The sequence below is a fragment of the Ranitomeya imitator genome, chromosome 3, assembly GCF_032444005.1.
Source record: "Ranitomeya imitator isolate aRanImi1 chromosome 3, aRanImi1.pri, whole genome shotgun sequence".
NCBI lineage: Eukaryota > Metazoa > Chordata > Amphibia > Anura > Dendrobatidae > Ranitomeya > Ranitomeya imitator.
The window spans coordinates 837874191-837894488 of NC_091284.1; the positions used below are offsets into that span (position 1 = coordinate 837874191).

The 20298-nt window shown below is 47.6% G+C and overlaps 1 protein-coding gene across 1 annotated transcript in view; it reads left to right on the plus strand.

The window, feature by feature from the left end:
- The first annotated feature begins 1435 nt into the window (after positions 1–1435).
- The window catches only part of LOC138671407 (ecto-ADP-ribosyltransferase 5-like), a 52795-nt gene continuing 33932 nt past the window's right edge, over positions 1436–20298 (plus strand). Inside the window, exon 1 of the mRNA XM_069759551.1 lies at positions 1436–1574. The gene's annotated coding sequence lies outside the window, so the exon portion shown is untranslated. The remainder of the gene's footprint in view (positions 1575–20298) is intronic.

Sequence of the window (20298 nt, forward strand, 5' to 3'; positions counted from 1 at the left end):
ATATATAAACACGCGCTCACATATATACACACGTGCTCACATATATACACACGTGCTCACATATATACACACGCGCTCACATATATACACACGCGCTCACATACTGTACACACACGCGCTCACATATATACACACGCATTCACATATATACACACGCGCTCACATATATACACACGCGCTCACATATATACACACGCGCTCACATATATACACACGCGCTCACATATATACACACGCGCTCACATATACACACGCGCTCACATATATAAACACGCGCTCACATATATACACAAGCGCTCACATATATACACACGTGCTCACATATATACACACGTGCTCACATATATACACACGTGCTCACATACTGTATATACCCACACGCTCACATATATACACAAGCGCTCACATATATACACACACGCTTACATATATACACACGTGCTCACATATATACACACGCGCTCACATATATACACACACGCTCACAAATATACACACACGCTCACATATATACACACGCGCTCACATACTGTATATACACACGTGCTCACATACTGTATATACACACGCGCTCACATATATACACACGCGCTCACATATATACACACGCGCTCACATATATACACACGTGCTCACATATATACACACGCGCTCACATATATACACACGCGCTCACATATATATACACGCGCACACATATATACACACATGCTCACATATATACACACGCGCTCACATATATACACACGCGCTCACATATATACACACGCACTCACATATATACACATGCACTCACATATATACACACGCGCTCATATATACACACGCGCTCATATATATATATGCGCTCTCACATATATACACGCGCTCACATATATACACACACGCGCTCACATACTGTATATACACACGTGCTCACATACTGTATACACACACGCTCACATATATACACACGCGTTCACATATATACACATGCACTCACATATATACACACGCACTCACATATATACACACGCGCTCACATACTGTATATACACACGTACTCACATACTGTATATACACACGCGCTCATATATATACACACACGCTCACATATATACACACGCGCTCACATATATACACACGCGCTCACATATATACACACGTGCTCACATATATACACCAGTGCTACATACTGTATATACACACGCGCTCACATATATACACACGCGCTCACATATATACACCAGTGCTACATACTAATTCTCCCACTCGCTATTCGCCTCCACTGTTTTTCCCTTCCTTTTATAAATCTACAATATAATCTTCTGTCCCCTTTTCATTGTATCGCGGATTCCTGTTTTTGTCTCCATTTGTCTCAGTCTGGAAAATCAGGAAACATCCGTGAATGAAAGGGTTAAAGCAGTTGCAATAGATAAAAAAGCACAAAAGTTACAGAAGGTCAGGGGCAAAAAGCTCAGAGATACAGCCAAAAGTCAGCGGGAAGTAGAAAGTAAAGCAGAAGTCACAGAGCGCAGCTCCGCAGGACTCACCGGGCCAAACCGTCTCCCCAGTCCCCTCCGCACCGGATCCCGGTAAGTACCAGGATTCACATATACAGAGTGTATAAAGGTACAATGCTCACATATATATACACAATGGTACGTTACATGCTATATACAGTAGAGGCTTTCCGGCGGGTCTGTACAGTGAGGTCTAGCTCATTGTGTTTTTCCCTATGGAGGGGGCTGTCAGAGTCTTATCTAGGAGAGCAGGACATCTCCTCCCAAATGTTCCAATCTTAGCCCCATTCCAGATACAAAAACGGAATAAAGCGTCATTCACACAACAGTGATTATTAACATACGAATTAGCTAGGAATATCAACCGAGCAGTAAGAGGGAAAAAAGCAAATGGGTAAAATTAACTTTTATTCACTATGTAATAAAAAAGTCACCATATGACTTATAAAAAGTGCTAAGTGCCAGTGAGTGATGTGCAAATGGACGCAAACAAATGATAGAAGATCAATGTGCATCTGACAATAGAGTCTTGAGTGTCCACAGTGCCCTGGACCTCAGTGTCCTAAGATGAGTACACCCCAATGAAAGTCTTAGGAGAAAAGCTTATTTTAAACTCCAAAATTCTAATGAAGAAAAATGCTTAGAATTTGGGGTCCTCAGTAGTTGATACCTTTTAATGGCTAACTGAAAAGATGGTAACAAATTGCAGCTTTCGAGACTACTCAGGTCACTTCATCAGGCACAGACTAAAGCAAATTCTGAAGAATCACATATTTATACACAACACAGCATATAACTGTCATTATGGGAGAGTGATAAGTAATAAACAGTTGTGTCCATAAATATTGGAACAGTTCATAGATTAGGAGTGTGAATGTTTTGTTGTCCTCTGATTGGGGTCTGGTTCTGTGTTGTGGCCCCATAAGGTCTGAAGTGCAAATTCCTTAATTGATGTAAAAAGACATAAATCCATGCTACACATTCATTCCTGCACTAAGTGGGTCAAAGGTTGCCATACATTTTTATTCCCAGATTCTCCTGCCTCTCTGAGATTTGAAGTTACCTTTCAATACAAGTAATTTCATGTCCATAATGCTGTGATCCGGGAGACAAAAAATGTTTGGCCACAGGTAGATCCATTCTTTTTTCTCTTATTGTGTGGCGGTGAGAGTTCATCCTTGTTCTCAGTTTCTGCCCTGTCTCCCCACATACAGACCCCAGTTGGACATTTAGTACACATAATTTAGTACACCACATTAGATGTGATGCAGCTGAAGGTACCTGGTATCTTGTAGTCCTGATGTGAATAGACACTTCCCTCTCAGCTGCCATTAAACTTCTAACTCTCACTTCCTCCTTCGGCCTCACTCAATGGTCTTCTGCAGCCACTCACAAAGACGGTCACACACTGGACCTCATCTTCACCCGCCTCTGCTCCCTATCTAACCTCTCTATTTCATCTCTTCCTTTTTCTGACCACAATCTACTCACATTCTCTTCCCTCTCTACTCCTTGTCTACAATCCGCACCCCACAAACTTGCACACCCTCGCAGAAATCTTAAACACCTTGTTCTACACTCAGTCTCTGAATCCCTCCTCCCTCTCACAGACATAAGTTCCCTACACAATGCGGATGATGCTGCCGCTCTATATAACATCACAGTAGCTGCAGCTTTGGAATCTCTTGCCCCTCTGACACATACCAAAGCTCGCAAAATCAACAGACAGCCCTGGCACACCAGCCTGACCAAAGAACTGAGGTGAGCTTCCAGGGCTGCTGAGCGCAGATGGAAAAGATCCCACTCCAACAAGGACTTCATCGCATTCAAACAGTCCCTCACTACTTTCAAGACCACACTCACCACAGCTCAACAAACCTACTTCTCATCTCTCATATCCTCCCTGTCTCATAACTCTAAACAGTTATTCAACACCTTCAACTCTCTCCTCCGTCCCCCAACACCTCCTCCCTCCCCACTCATCTCAGCTGAAGACTTTGCCTCATTTTTCAAGCAGAAGATTGAGAACATCAGAGACAGTGTTAGTCGAAAACCCCCAGAGCCCTTCCTCCCAACTACCCAGCCCTCCACCTCCAAAACCAACTTCTCCACCATTACAGAAGATCGACTCTCCACTCTACTCTCAAGATCGCATCTCACCACCTGTGCACTTGACCCGATCCCATCCCACTTCATCCCAAACCTCGCCACAGTCTTCATCCCAACCCTAACCCATCTCTTCAACCTATCACTAACAACTGGTGTTTTCCCTTCAAGCTTTAAACATGCCTCAATCACACCTATCCTCAAAAAACCCTCTCTTGACCCATCCTCTGTATCTAGCTATCGCCCTATATCACTTCTCCCCTATGCCTCAAAACTACCGGAACAACACATCCATCTTGAACTGTCCTCCCATCTGTCTTCCTGCTCCCTTTTCGACCGCTTACAATCTGGTTTCCGGTCACACCACTCCACTGAAACTGCCCTAACTAAGGTCACCAATGACCTATTAACCGCCAAGAGCAAGCGACACTACTCTATCCTCCTCCTCCTGGACCTGTCCTCTGCCTTTGACACAGTGGACCATTCCCTATTACTACAGACCTTCTCATCCCTTGGCATCACAGACTTGTCCCTATCCTGGATCTCATCATACATAACAGACCGGACATTCAGCTTCTCCCACTCACACACCACCTCCTCACCTCGCCCGCTATCTGTCGGACTCCCGCAAGGTTCAGTTCTAGGGCTCCTGCTCTTCTCCATTTACACTTTTGGCCTGGGACAGCTCATAGAATCTCACGGTTTTCAGTATCATCTCTATGCTGATGACACACAGATCTACATCTCTGGACCAGATATCACCACCCTACTAACCAGAATCCGCTATTTCATCCTTCTTCTCCACTAGATTTCTAAAACTTAACATGGACAAAACAGAATTCATTGTCTTTCCCCATCTCACGCGAGCCCCCCAATGAACCTATCCATTACAGTAAACAGCCGCCCACTCTCCCCAGTCCCACAAGCTCCCTGTTAGGTGTCGAGTTCCCACCTCTGCACAGGGGGAATCTCGAACCATCTCTGCTGCAGTCTCCCATTCTTCTCCAGCTGCAGTGGAGTCTGCTCAACGGAGACGTCGGTCCCAGCATCTTGCTCAGTCTCACTCTGTGTATAGGGTTACTGCTGCTTTTCCTGCTTCTGCCATTGAAGCCAGTGCTGGGCAGCGGCGAGCAGACGCTTTTGGGACTAAGTCCTGCTTTTTCCCTTCTGACCATGCCTAGGGTGAGATCTCCCGTTGGAGATCGAAGGTCACATGCTCAGATGCTGCAGCGGTTCTCATTGGTCCTCCAGGAAGGTCCTGAAGGTGCTAAACTTCTGTGGCAGCTTCCTATTGGTCCTTTATTGGAAGGTCCTATACATGCTGCAGTTATATAAGCTTCGCATGACCGCACGGCCATGCACTAGTGTACAATTGTAATCGTGTGTGTGTTGATGAGTGCAAGTCGTTCCTTAAAAAAAACCATCCCTTGTGTATGACTGTTCGCGTAAAGTGTATGGTTGCAATCTAGCCCCCGGCTGAACTCACAGCGTTAACACACGAAACTGCGCCTACTGCTGTGACCACCAGTACGGTGCCACGCGCCATTAGAGCGCTTCTTTAACCCAAGTCAGGGTGGTTAGTGGCGTCCGCCAGTACAGCACAGTTCGCACTCTCATGCTAATTAATTATTAATTTTGTTACTAGCGGTACTGCGGCCCTGTGACGCAACAGGGTTTGCTTCCTTCACACAGGGTGAAGTTAACCCGTGTGTGTATTCACATTGTACCGCCATATAGTCCGTCATTACTTGGCAGCAGGTTCCATCTCTGCACGGTGGACCCCGGGCTGCGAACGCACCTTATTCTATCTTATTATTTGGTGCGTTCCACTAGCCCTAACACTCGCTGTCTCGAGGTAATCCTTGACACTGATCTCTCCTTCAATCCGCATATCCAAGCCCTTTCCACTTCCTGCCACCTTCAAATCAAAAATATTTCACGGATCCGTACATTCCTAAACCAAGAATCTGCAAGAACCCTAGTCCATGCCCTCATCATCTCCCGCCTCGACTACTGTAACCTCCTGCTCTGTGGCCTCCCCTCTAACACTCTCGCAGCCCTCCAATCTATTCTAAACTCTGCTGCCCAACTAATCCACCTATCCCCCCGCTATTCCCCGGCCTCTCCCCTCTGTCAATCCCTTCGCTGGCTCCCCATTGCCCAGAGACTCCAGTACAAAACCCTAACCATGACATACAAAGCCATCCACAATCTGTCTCCTCCATACATCTGTGACCTCGTCTCCCGGTACTTTCCTGCACGCAACCTCCGATCCTCACAAGATCTCCTTCTCTACTCCCCTCTTATCTCCTCTTCCCACAATCGTATACAAGATTTCTCTCGCGTATCACCCCTACTCTGGAACTCTCTACCACAACATATCAGACTCTCACCTACCATCGAAACCTTCAAAAAGAGCCTGAAGACCCACCTTTTCCGACAAGCCTACAACCTGCAGTAACCACCGATCGACCAAACCGCTGCACGACCAGCTCTATCCTCACCTACTGTATTCTCACCCATCCCTTGTAGATTGTGAGCCTTCGCGGGCAGGGTCCTCACTCCTCCTGTATCCTCACCCATCCCTTGTAGATTGTGAGCCCTCGAGGGCAGGGTCCTCTCTCCTCCTGTATCCTCACCCATCCCTTGTAGATTGTGAGCCCTCGAGGGCAGGGTCCTCTCTCCTCCTGTATCCTCACCCATCCCTTGTAGATTGTGAGCCCTCGCGGGCAGGGTCCTCTCTCCTCCTGTACCAGTTGTGACTTGTATTGTTCAAGATTATTGTACCTGTTTTTATTATGTATACCTCTCCTCACATGTAAAGCGCCATGGAATAAATGGCGCTATAATAATAAATAATAATAATAATTGGGGATCTTTATCTTGTCCGTGGTCATTATAAATGGACAGGTTTTAAACTTTTTCTGGTTGCAAGGAAAGGATCCTGCAGCTGTTGGAGAGGACAGGGGGCTTCTGACAATGATGCTTCTTAGATTTGGGGGCTGCCTAAAACACAGTAGTGGGGGGTCTGGAGGATTGTAATCGGGCATCTTTTTGTAGTAAAGGTTGTAATTTCTGTGCAGCTCCCCTCAGCACCTCCAGATTTGGATTGTAAGTGACTACTAGAGGTACCCGGTTATTTTATTCTTTAGCTTTGTAATGTAGCAGGTGATTCCTTTATGGCAACCTTTGACACACTTAGTGCAGGAATGAATGTGTTGCATGGATTTATGTATTTTTACATCAATTAAGGAATTTGTACTTCACACCATGTGGGGTCATCATAACAGAACCAGACCCCAATCAGAGGACAACAAACATTCACTCCTAATCTAGGAACACAACTGTTTATCACTTTTCACTCTCCCATAATGACAGTGGAGCGCCCCCAGACACAGGGCCGCGGTGTACTCGGTACCGGTCCTCTATATCTCGGTGCTGGGGTTGTCACGGTGGCTGGACCCGGTCCGTGACCCTGCTAAGGGGCGTCCAATGAAAGGGTGATGTAGTTTGTCAAGGGTTCGTGACGCCACCTGTGGTATTCGGTCAGGATGACCGACGCTGCTAGGGGTTCCGCTGGGGTGATGGAATGGCAGCTAGATGGTGTACCTTCCCACAGGTGAAGTATATCCCCAGGGCTTCCCAGTAATGTAGGTGGCGATGATGTGAGGCGCAATTAATAACGAGAACACAGGGTTGCAGTCTCTTTACCTTTTACTGAAGACTTCGGGATCCGCAATCCAGAGCACTGCTAACAGGGCTGGCTGAGTCCGGCCGGTCCGAAGGCACATCCAGAGTTCCCTTTGCAGGTGGAGATCAGTGCATACCACTAGCGCCTGTGTGTTGTAGTTCTTCCCTGCTGAGCATTCTGGATAGCCCTCGCAACTTTCGTATCTGTTCTTTCTCTTGCTCTCCGTCGTTATTGTGTGGATAGGACGCACCCGTTTGACGGGAAGGCTCGGAGCTATTCTGGGACCCTAGAGACGCCCCTCTCCAACTTTGCCCCCTACGTCTGCTTAGGTGATGTAAGGTAGACAGCCAACCTAAAATTAACTGTCCTGCCGCTGTTCGAAGTAATGCTTGGAGTCTGTCACTTCCTCGGCGTTCCAGCCACCGGCTACGCACCTCAGTAGGATGTTGCCGATCTCGGGGCATGACTCCTACTGGATATCTCCTTGTGCTGCGATTTTGTTTCTCACTTCTCCACAATATCCTTCACTTCGTTTCCTTCCTTAGGATGCCGCCGCAAGGTAGTGCAGGCATGGCTCCGTAACGTTCTGTCCTTTCCGCTAGATACCTGCCAGGAACCCACCCCTGACAGGTCCTCCCTGGAGCTCTCCCAGGCTGCGTTCTCTTCTAACTTCCTATCCGACCACTAGTTTTACCAGTGTGAGGAGTGGCCTAATACATAGTGCCTTTTGCTCCCCCTAGTGGCCGGAGTGTGAAGTGTAATATGTGACTGTGATACCTGGTTAGATGAACTCCTTTAGTGCAATCAGACATAACAACAATACATATTAGGGAAAAGACATACAAAATTTTGAAATGCTATGAACAAGTAAATATAACAATGCTTCCCTTTATGGGAGGTGAGATCACTTGAACGTTACAAACAGAAACATTTTAAATAACATTCTATTCTACTGACTATAAATAATTTCCTATTACCCAGCCGGGTATTCTACTAAGTGCAAATCTTTGAACAATAATTTAACTTTTCCTTTAAGGGCGTATAGGCTGAACCCACTAAAGGCTTACTATAAAACACTATGGTACAAAACTAACATTCCCTTTACTTCTAACTTCACACAGATGCAGGACCGCCTGGCTATTCGTCCGGGCCTACTGCCTCTCTTCTTCTTGGCTCACAGCAACCATCTCTCTATGGTTCTCAGACTCACGAACCCCTACGGGTTCACTTTCTAGCTCTCTAGCTACATGGCATCTACTATGCAAACATTATCACTATCTTACTACTTAAGGTAACATCATCAAGTGCAACAAGTAAACATTCCCTTTAAGAGGAAAATCAGCCTTTTCTGAGGTAGTGCAATCAATCAACAAGTCACTAATAAACTTTAAGACAAGAGAAACTTTCACATCGTCATCAGGAACAGTTTCTTCGCAAAGTCTTCTGCCTTTGTATAACCAGTAGGGAGCACTTTAAGAAGTTGCAAACTATTTACAACACAATTTGTGAATCATTCACTGTCCATGATTTGGCAGTCTTTTAAACAGTGATGAACTTGTGCAAAAAGAAAAATGGAAACAATAGGGATCCCGGGTAAACGAAGGGACCCCTTTAAGAAATATCCCTAGACGGGATTAGAGCAGCAAAAGCAGGCAACAGTTAACTATTTACATTTATCGGGGTTTCGAGGTTTATTGCTATAGTAGGTTGCAAGACATCTATCGGTAGTGAACACTTCCCGGCCGTGGAAGCTTTGGTTCTGTGTTCCTGCCTGATGCGGTGTCAGTATCATGGGTTCGTCTCTCAGGTGCGGCCAGGTCACCCGATGTCTGGATCCGAATGTCAGCTTTGGTTGCAAGTTCAGTAGCGGCGATGAGGCACACTGTGGTGATAGGGAAGGAATTCGTCAAATCAGGGTTAGTCGTAGTCAGGACAGCAGGTGGCGCCCCTGCCGGCTCGCATCGTTAGACGTTCCGAGCGCACAACCCTTGTGCACTCCGATGGCGGGTGTATGTCACCTGGTCCCCTCTATATAGTAGCTGATTATCACATCTATTGCGGAACGGGGTCTTCACATTGTAGCTAGTAAAGAAGACTTCCGTCGGTAGTCCCGGTTCCTGTATAGAGCCCCAACCCCGCTTCGGGTGAAAGGCTAGCACAGTCCCCTGCTTTACCGGACTTCTTTTACTGCATTCTGTCTTTGGTCCTTGTACTTTCGGTGGGTCACTTTGTTCTGTCTCTTTTCGGTCTTTCCAGTGTAAAATTGGCATTGTTTATATTGTTCCCAAGTGAGCGCAGCGATGCTGAGGCCCTCCTGCCTGGTCCCGTGTGGAACAATCCTTGGGGTATCCCATTGGAAGATCACCCCCTCTGAGCTTACATCCAGTGGTTTTCCCATAGTTGTCGGTAGCGGGGGCCGCAGCTTCTCCATAGTGTTGGGGGCTATAACCACCAGCTCAGGAGCAAGGAATCGGTCACTGTCGGGACAGGGAGCGGTCACGGAAGCAGGATCGGTCAGGAGAGCAGGGGCGTTTTCCATACCTCCGTCCGATGTGGTTCCACCAATGCCGATCGATTCCATTGATGAGGACACTGGAGTCGGCTGCGGCTCGGACCGTGGTTCTCCCGATGCGGCCCCCGGTGACGGCTCCGGCCTCCATTGCTTCACATCGGCTGGCTCCACGCTCGGGATAGGCTGACTCGGCTCCTCCGCCCGCGGCTCCAAGAAGTCCGAACCCTCCGGCTGCGGCAGATTCGAGTCCGGGTCCACCTCCGGCTGACGAGGACAGGCCAGGATCACTCCTTCGTCGTTCGGGTACCCGCTGGTCGTCATCCCCACTCCAGGATCTGCGATGGCACTCACACGCTGCTCCTCCATTTTCTGGGGGTGGAGCTCCTTCTTGTCTTGGTTCCCGCCGTTGCAAATCAGGGGGCGGTTCTCCTCTGCTTCGGGGCAGATCGTCCTCCTGCAGCAGTAATCGGAGGGGGCGGTCAGCACTTCTGGCGCCACTTTGATAGTCTCCTCCCATGGCACGCCCTTCTTCTTCTCCTGCGCTCCACGTGGCGCGGCAATGGCGGCGGTTTTGGCGGGAATCTTGGCGGCAAATAGCAATACACAGTCTTTGCAATAAATCACAGTTAAAGCACAATTCAATCACAGTTCCAAGGCACACATGATCTGATTCTTCAGGCTTAAGTACATCCTGTTCGTGACGCCAAGTTGGAGCGCTCCCAGACACAGGGCCGCGGTGTACTCGGCACCGGTCCTCTCTGTCTCGGTGCTGGGGTTGTCACGGTGGCTGGACCCGGTCTGTGACCCTGCTAAGGGGCGTCCAATGAAAGGGTGATGTAGTTTGTCAAGGGTTCGTGACGCCACCTGTGGTATTCGGTCAGGATGACCGACGCTGCTAGGGGTCCACTGGTGATGGAATGGCAGCTAGATGGTATACCTTCCCACAGGTGAAGTATATCCCCAGGGCTTCCCAGTAGTGTAGGTGGCGATGATGTGAGGCGCAGTTAATAACGAGGACACAGGGTTGCAGTCTCTTTACCTTTTACTGAAGACTTCGGGATCCGCAATCCAGAGCACTGCTAACAGGGCTGGCTGAGTCCGGCCGGTCCGAAGGCACATCCAGAGTTCCCTATGCAGGTGGAAATCAGTGCCTACCAACTAGCCCCTGTGTGTTGTAGTTCTTTCCTACTAAGCATTCGGGATAGCCCTCGCAACTTTCGTATCTGTTCTTTCTCTTGCTCTCCGTCCCCCAAGTTATTGTGTGGATAGGACGCACCCGTTTGACGGGAAGGCTCGGAGCTATTCTGGGACCCTAGAGACGCCCCTCTCCAACTTTGCCCCCTATGTCTGCTTAGGTGATGTAAGGTAGACAGCCAACCTAAAATCAACTGTCCTGCCACTGTTCAAAGTAATGCTTGGAGTCTGTCACTTCCTCGGCGTTCTGGCCACCGGCTACGTGCCTCAGTAGGATGTTGCCGATCTCGGGGCACGACTCCTACTGGATATCTGCACAAAAGCTGTTCTACTCTGTATGCACACATGGATTTTTCCTCTCTGAACCCTGTTCACACATGTAATATACAGATGATCAGATAGGGATTGCATACATTAGTTAGGACTGCTCTGATATGGGTATACCGTGAAGTTTGGTAGAGCAGCTTAGTATACATTTTTTGCAAAAAACGTATCAACCAAATACCCTGTTTTTTACATCTTTTACTAGCACTTGCGGATTACTGCAATTTTTTTCAAACTGAGTGTTTTTGGTTTTACTATTCTCTTTTGTGTCTTTGGATATCTCCTTGTGCTGCAATTTCGTTTCTCACTTCTCCACAATATCCTTCGCTTCGTGTCCTTCCTTAGGATGCCGCCGCAAGGTAGTGCAGGCACGGCTCCGTAACGTTCTGTCCTTTCCGCTAGATACCTGCCACGAACCCACCCCTGACAGGTCGTCCCTGGAGCTCTCCCAGGCTGCGTTCTCTTCTAACTTCCTATCCGACCCCCAGTTTTACCAGTGTGAGGAGTGGCCTAATACATAGTGCCTTTTGCTCCCCCTAGTGGCCGGAGTGTGAAGTGTAATGTGTGACTGTGATACCTGGTCAGGTGAACTCCTTTAATGCAATCAGACATAACATCACTCCCCTTGGTGGCAGAGCGACATTACTGCAACGACCAGAACTCTGGGGCGCTGCAACAGTTCTGTGCTGTGTTGTATATAAATATGTGATTCTTCAGAATTTGCTTTAGTCTGTGTCTGATGAAGAGACCTGAGTAGTCTCGAAAGCTGCAATTTGTTACCATCTTTTCAGTTAGTTATTAAAAGGTATGAACCACTGAGAACTCTCAATTCTAAATATAAATCTATCCACTGGCTAACACGGTACCAAGATATATATATTTCCTGTAATGAAGAAGCATTCACCCACAGGTCAACCTAATTCTTCATTACACCAGTGTCCAGCAGAGGCGATACTTAAAGTGCCCCTGTTATCAGGATTGTGCTCAGTGACTACAGTGTCAGGTCGGCGCCGTTATACTGATTACACCGATACCTGTTATCAGGATTGTGCTCAGTGACTACAGGCAGTGTCAGGTCGGTGCCGTTATACTGATTACACAGATACCTGTGATCAGGATTGTGCTCAGTGACTACAGACAGTGTCAGGTCGGTGCCGTTATACTGATTACACTGATACCTGTGATCAGGATTGTGCTCAGTGGCTACAGACACTGTCAGGTCGGTGCCGTTATACTGATTACACTGATACCTGCGATCAGGATTGTGCTCAGTGACTACAGGCAGTGTCAGGTCGCTGCCATTATACTGATTACACTGATACCTGTGATCAGGATTGTGCTCAGTGACTACAGACAGTGTCAGGTCGGTGCCGTTATACTGATTACACTGATACCTGTGATCAGGATTGTGCTCAGTGACTACAGACAGTGTCAGGTCAGTGTCGTTATACTGATTACACTGATACCTGTGATCAGGATTGTGCTCAGTGATTACAGACAGTGTCAGGTCGGTGCCATTATACTGATTACACTGATACCTGTGATCAGGATTGTGCTCAGTGACTACAGACAGTGTCAGGTCGGTGCCATTATACTGATTACACTGATACCTGTGATCAGGATTGTGCTCAGTGACTACAGACAGCCTCAGGTCGGTGCCGTTATACTGATTACACTGATACCTGTGATCAAGATTGTGCTCAGTGATTACAGACAGTGTCAGGTCGGTGCCATTATACTGATTACACTGATACCTGTGATCAGGATTGTGCTCAGTGACTACAGACAGTGTCAGGTCGGTGCCATTATACTGATTACACTGATACCTGTGATCAGGATTGTGCTCAGTGACTGCAGACAGCCTCAGGTCGGTGCCGTTATACTGATTACACTGATACCTGTGATCAGGATTGTGCCCACTGACTACAGAGTGTCAGGTCAGCGCCGTTATACTGATTGTACTGATACCTGTCAGCAGGATTGTGCTCAGTAACTACAGACAGTGTCAGGTCGGTGCCATTATACTGATTACACTGATACCTGTGATTAGGATTGTGCTCAGTGACTACAGACAGTGTCAGGTCAGTGCCGTTATACTGATTACACTGATACCTGTGATCAGGATTGTGCTCAGTGACTACAGACAGTGTCAGGTCGCTGCCATTATATTGATTACACTGATACCTGTGATCAGGATTGTGCCCACTGACTACAGAGTGTCAGGTCGGCGCCGTTATACTGATTGTACTGATACCTGTCAGCAGGATTGTGATCATTAACTACAGACCGCGTCAGGTCGGTGCAGTTATACTGATTACACTGATACCTGTGATCAGTATTGTGCTCAGTGACTACAGGCAGTGTCAGGTCGGTGCCGTTATACTGATTGCACTGATACCTGTTATCAGGATTGTGCTCAGTTACTACAGACAGTGTCAGGTCGGTGCCATTATACTGATTACACTGATACCTGTGATCAGGATTGTGCCCACTGACTACAGAGTGTCAGGTCGGCGCCGTTATACTGATTACACTGATACCTGTGATCAGGATTGTACTCAGTGACTACAGACAGTGCCAGGTCAGTGTCGTTATAATGATTACACTGATACCTGCGATCAGGATTGTGCTCAGTGACTACAGACAGTGTCAGGTCAGTGCCGTTATACTGATTACACTGATACCTGTGATCAGTATTGTGCTCAGTGACTACAGGCAGTGTCAGGTCGGTGCCGTTATACTGATTGCACTGATACCTGTTATCAGGATTGTGCTCAGTTACTACAGACAGTGTCAGGTCGGTGCCATTATACTGATTACACTGATACCTGTGATCAGGATTGTGCTCAGTGACTACAGACAGTGTCAGGTCAGTGCCGTTATACTGATTACACTGATACCTGTGATCAGGATTGTGCCCACTGACTACAGAGTGTCAGGTCGGCGCCGTTATACTGATTACACTGATACCTGTGATCAGGATTGTACTCAGTGACTACAGACAGTGCCAGGTCAGTGTCGTTATAATGATTACACTGATACCTGCGATCAGGATTGTGCTCAGTGACTACAGACAGTGTCAGGTCAGTGCCGTTATACTGATTACACTGATACCTGTGATCAGGATTATGCCCACTGACTACAGAGTGTCAGGTCGGCGCCGTTATACTGATTGTACTGTTACCTGTCAGCAGGATTGTGCTCAGTAACTACAGACAGTGTCAGGTCGGTGCTGTTATACTGATTACACTGATACCTGCGATCAGGATTGTGCTCAGTGACTACAGGCAGTGTCAGGTCGGTGCCGTTATACTGATTGCACTGATACCTGTGATCAGGATTGTGCTCAGTGACTACAAACAGTGTCAGCTCGCTGCCATTATACTGATTACACTGACACCTGTGATCAGGATTGTGCTCAGTGACTACAGACAGTGTCAGGTTGGCGCCATTATACTGATTACACTGACACCTGTGATCAGGATTGTGCTCAGTGACTACAAACAGTGTCAGGTTGGTGCCGTTATACTGATTACACTGATACCTGTGATCAGGATTGTGCCCACTGACTACAGAGTGTCAGGTCGGCGCCGTTATACTGATTACACTGATACCTGTGATCAGGATTGTGCTCAGTGACTACAGACAGTGTCAGGTCAGTGCCGTTATACTGATTACACTAATACCTGTGATCAGGATTGTGCTCAGTGACTACAAACAGTGTCAGGTTGGTGCCGTTACTCAGATTACACTGATACTTGTGATCAGGATTGTGTTCAGTGGCTACAGACAGTGTCAGGTTGGTGCCGTTATACTGATTACACTGAGACCTTTGATCAGGATTGTGCCCAGTGACTACAAACAGTGTCAGGTCGCTGCCATTATACTGATTACACTGATGCCTGTGATCAGGATTATGCCCACTGACTACAGAGTGTCAGGTCGGCGCCGTTATACTGATTGTACTGATACCTGTCAGCAGGATTGTGCTCAGTAACTACAGACCGCGTCAGGTCGGTGCAGTTATACTGATTACACTGATACCTGTGATCAGGATTGTGCTCAGTGACTACAAACAGTGTCAGGTCGCTGCCATTATACTGATTACACTTATAGCTGTGATCAGGATTGTGCTCAGTGGCTACAGACAGTGTCAGGTCGGTGCCGTTATACTGATTACACTGAGACCTTTGATCAGGATTGTGCTCAGTGACTACAAACAGTGTCAGGTTGGTGCCATTATACTGATTACACTGACACCTGTGATCAGGATTGTGCTCAGTGACTACAGACACTGTCAGGTCGGTGCCGTTATACTGATTACACTGATACCTGTGATCAGGATTGTTCTCAGTGACTACAGACAGTGTCAGATCGGTGTCGTTATACTGATTACACTGATACCTGTGATCAGGATTGTGCTCAGTGACTATAGACAGTGTCAGGTCGGCGCCGTTATACTGATTACACTGACACCTGTGATCAGGATTGTGCTCAGTGACAATAGACAGTGTCAGGTCGGCGCCGTTATACTGATTACACTGACACCTGTCATCAGGATTGTGCTCAGTGACTACAGACAGTGTCAGGTCGGCGCCGTTATACTGATTACACTGACACCTGTGATCAGGATTGTGCTCAGTGACTACAGTGTCAGGTCGGCTCCGTTATACTGATTACACTGATACCTGTGATCAGGATTGTGCTCAGTGACTACAGAGTGTCAGGTCGGTGCCGTTATACTGATTACACTGATACCTGTGATCAGGATTGTGCTCAGTGATTACAGACAGTGTCAGGTCGGTGCCGTTATACTGATTACACTGATACCTGTGATCAGGATTGTGCTCAGTGATTACAGACAGTGTCAGGTCGGTGCCGTTATACTGATTACACTGATTCCTGTGATCAGGATTGTGCTCAGTGATTACAGACAGTGTCAGGTCGGTGCCGTTATACTGATTACACTGATACCTGTGATCAGGATTGTGCTCAGTGATTACAGGCAGTGTCAGGTCAGTGCTGTTATACTGATTACACTGACACCTGTGATCAGGATTGTGCTCAGTGACTACAGACAGTGTCAGGTCGGTGCCGTTATACTGATTACACTGATACCTGTGATCGGGATTGTGCTCAGTGATTACAGGCAGTGTCAGGTCAGTGCTGTTATACTGATTACACTGACACCTGTGATCAGGATTGTGCTCAGTGACTACAGACAGTGTCAGGTCGGTGCCGTTATACTGATTACACTGATACCTGTGATCAGGATTGTGCTCAGTGACTACAGACAGTGTCAGGTCGGTGCCGTTATACTGAATACACTGATACCTGTGATCAGGATTGTGCTCAGTGACTACAGACAGTGTCAGGTCAGTGCCGTTATACTGATTACACTGATACCTGTGATCAGGATTGTGCTCAGTGACTACAAACAGTGTCAGGTTGGTGCCGTTACTCAGATTACACTGATACCTGTGATCAGGATTGTGTTCAGTGGCTACAGACAGTGTCAGGTTGGTGCCGTTATACTGATTACACTGAGACCTTTGATCAGGATTGTGCCCAGTGACTACAAACAGTGTCAGGTCGCTGCCATTATACTGATTACACTGATGCCTGTGATCAGGATTATGCCCACTGACTACAGAGTGTCAGGTCGGCGCCGTTATACTGATTGTACTGATACCTGTCAGCAGGATTGTGCTCAGTAACTACAGACCGCGTCAGGTCGGTGCAGTTATACTGATTACACTGATACCTGTGATCAGTATTGTGCTCAGTGACTACAGGCAGTGTCAGGTCGGTGCCGTTATACTGATTGCACTGATACCTGTGATCAGGATTGTGCTCAGTGACTACAAACAGTGTCAGGTCGCTGCCATTATACTGATTACACTGATACCTGTGATCAGGATTGTGCTCAGTGGCTACAGACAGTGTCAGGTCGGTGCCGTTATACTGATTACACTGAGACCTTTGATCAGGATTGTGCTCAGTGACTACAAACAGTGTCAGGTTGGTGCCATTATACTGATTACACTGACACCTGTGATCAGGATTGTGCTCAGTGACTACAGACACTGTCAGGTCGGTGCCGTTATACTGATTACACTGATACCTGTGATCAGGATTGTGCTCAGTGACTACAGACAGTGTCAGGTCGGTGCCGTTATACTGATTACACTGATACCTGTGATCAGGATTGTGCTCAGTGACTACAAACAGTGTCAGGTTGGTGCCATTATACTGATTACACTGACACCTGTGATCAGGATTGTGCTCAGTGACTACAGACACTGTCAGGTCGGTGCCGTTATACTGATTACACTGATACCTGTGATCAGGATTGTGCTCAGTGACTACAGACAGTGTCAGGTCGGTGCCGTTATACTGATTACACTGATACCTGTGATCAGGATTGTGCTCAGTGGCTACAGACAGTGTCAGGTCGGTGCCGTTATTCTGAATACACTGATACCTGTGATCAGGATTGTGCTCAGTGACTACAGACAGTGTCAGGTCGGTGCCGTTATTCTGATTACACTGTTACCTGGTGATGAAATTCGTCTTGTGGTTGTTTCAGAATCCTTAAACTAAAAAGAGTGTAGAGACTGTTTTTCTGAGATAAAGCATTTCCTCAGCTGTTTTTAAAAAATGTTCTACTTTTTTGCTTCCTGTCTTACTTTATTCTTGTGACAACCCCATAAACAAAGGAAACACGTCCCCATTTATGCTGTCAGCAATGGCACCTCATGGAAGAGAAATGTCACAAGACCTGAGAAAGAAAATAATTTCTTTACAAAAAATGTGATGGCTGCAAGAAGAGCTGCACATATACACTTATCAGTCAGACACCGGAGGAAATGTGATACAAGAAAGTAAGAAAAATGAAGTTCTAACATCTCACAGAGACCACGGAAGTCATCTCCTGATGAGAAGGGGAAAAAAATCCACATATAAGTTCTTTGTTATCTAAAGACGTAGAAAGACAAACCAGCAGGAGTGTATCATGTGACACAATATGGCTCAGGAGGACATAGGATCAGTAATGTAATAAATGTACACCGTGACAGCACCAGCAGAATAGTGAGTGCAGCTCTGGAGTATAATACAGGATGTAACTCAGGATCCGTAATGTAATGTATGTACACAGTGACTGCACCAGCAGAATAGTGAGTGCAGCTCTGGGGTATAATACAGGATGTAACTCAGGATCAGTAATGTAATGTATGTACACAGTGACTGCACCAGCAGAATAGTGAGTGCAGCTCTGGAGGATAATACAGGATGTAACTCAGGATCAGTAATGTAATGTATGTACACAGTGACTGCACCAGCAGAATAGTGAGTGCAGCTCTGGAGGATAATACAGGAGTTAACTCAGGATCAGTAATGTAATGTATGTACACAGTGACTCCACCAGCAGAATAGTGAGTGCAGCTCTGGAGTATAATACAGGATGTAACTCAGGATCAGTAATGTAATGTATGTACACAGTGACTGCACCAGCAGAATAGTGAGTGCAGCTCTGGGGTATAATACAGGATGTAACTCAGGATCAGTAATGTAATGTATGTACACAGTGACTGCACCAGCAGAATAGTGAGTGCAGCTCTGGAGGATAATACAGGATGTAACTCAGGATCAGTAATGTAATGTATGTATACAGTGACTGCACCAGCAGAATAGTGAGTGCAGCTCTGGAGGATAATACAGGAGTTAACTCAGGATCAGTAATGTAATGTATGTACACAGTGACTCCACCAGCAGAATAGTGAGTGCAGCTCTGGAGTATAATACAGGATGTAACTCAGGATCAGTAATGTAATGTATGTACACAGTGACTGCACCAGCAGAATAGTGAGTGCAGCTCTGGAGGATAATACAGGATGTAACTCAGGATCAGTAATGTAATGTATGTACACAGTGACTGCACCAGCAGAATAGTGAGTGCAGCTCTGGGGTATAATACAGGATGTAACTCAGGATCAGTAATGTAATGTATGTACACAGTGACTGCACCAGCAGAATAGTGAGTGCAGCTCTGGAGTGTCATACAGGAAGAGGCGGAGCCTGTTTGCCATGTGCTCTGTGTGCTGCCTAGAGAGAGCTCCTGAGAAGGGAGGTAAAGTTTTCCATCCAGGACTTTTTGTCTGCCCCCTTCCCAGGAAAGAAGGCTCATTTTGGGACTGGCCTCCGGGGCTGGGCCCCTGGCTCCCACCTCCCGGTCCAAGCGGGGGGTGGGAGGACTCCAACTCCGGCTAGGGCCACAAGATCTGGCCAAGGATCCAACATGAAGACCCGGAGGACCCCTGAGGCCGCGGCGGCTCCTTCCCCTGGAGGTAGGCCTAGTACGAGCAGGGGAGCTGCAGCGGTGCCTCTTGGTTGGGGCACCAAGGCGGCTAGAGAATCCGCCCTGGTCTATGGTTCCCGCGTCCATGCGCACCTCTGCGAGTATGAGGACGCCTCAAGGAAGCTAAAATCCCTCTGGGGGGAGTTGAGGGTAGCTAAGGAGAGGTCTGACAGGGCCTCCGGCAATAAGAAGGCCGAGCTATCCGCCGCGGTCAAGAAGATCAAAAAATCCATACAAGACCTGGAAAGCCGGAGATGTGAGATCCTGGATGGCAGCGGGCCCTTCCGTGAAAAGCTGGAGAACGATGACCGGTTCGGAGCCATGGCCAGTGGGGCTCTGGAGGGGTCACGGAGCTCGGGCCAGGTGGTGGAGGAGGATGATGAGGAAGAGGAATGTGAGGAGGAGGTCGTGCCCTACCCACCGCCTGGTGGCCTGGTAAGAGATCTCCAGGCGTCGCATAGCGGGATAGCCCCCGAGCAGGTGGCTCTCCCGTCAGATTCTGGCCCTTCAGGGGACAGCGGGAGCGAGGGGGAGGATGAGGATGGTGGGAGTAGTAGCAGTGAGGGGGGCTGCCTCGTCATGCAGCAGATCCGGCAGATCGAATCCCCGA